Source organism: Propithecus coquereli, unplaced genomic scaffold (assembly GCF_000956105.1).
Source record: "Propithecus coquereli isolate 6110/MARCELLA unplaced genomic scaffold, Pcoq_1.0 Scaffold666, whole genome shotgun sequence".
Lineage (NCBI taxonomy): Eukaryota > Metazoa > Chordata > Mammalia > Primates > Indriidae > Propithecus > Propithecus coquereli.
In genome coordinates this window covers 298,763-299,084 of record NW_012152685.1, presented here as the reverse complement: position 1 = coordinate 299,084, position 322 = coordinate 298,763, and positions in this window count along the sequence as shown.

Here is a 322-nt window from a genome sequence, read left to right as displayed (position 1 = left end):
CTGCTAAACCAAAGCGTTCTTGCATTTTTCATTTCATACTAAATCTTGACATCCTTTTGAATTTATTTTACATACTTGGGGAACATGAATACAACTTCATGCTTTCATCCTTTTATAAGGCATTCATTATGTGCATTAACTGACAGCTGTGAAATTATCTGCCACTTGTCTTAAATAAAGGCAAGAAAATTCAAAATAGATGTGCATTCTGTACTTAGGCAAATTTCACAGAATCTTCTTTAATTCAAATTTCTCTAGACACTTCTTTTTATATAGGCTTTAAGTACAGTGAATATGTTCAGTCATTACTACGCATTGAGTG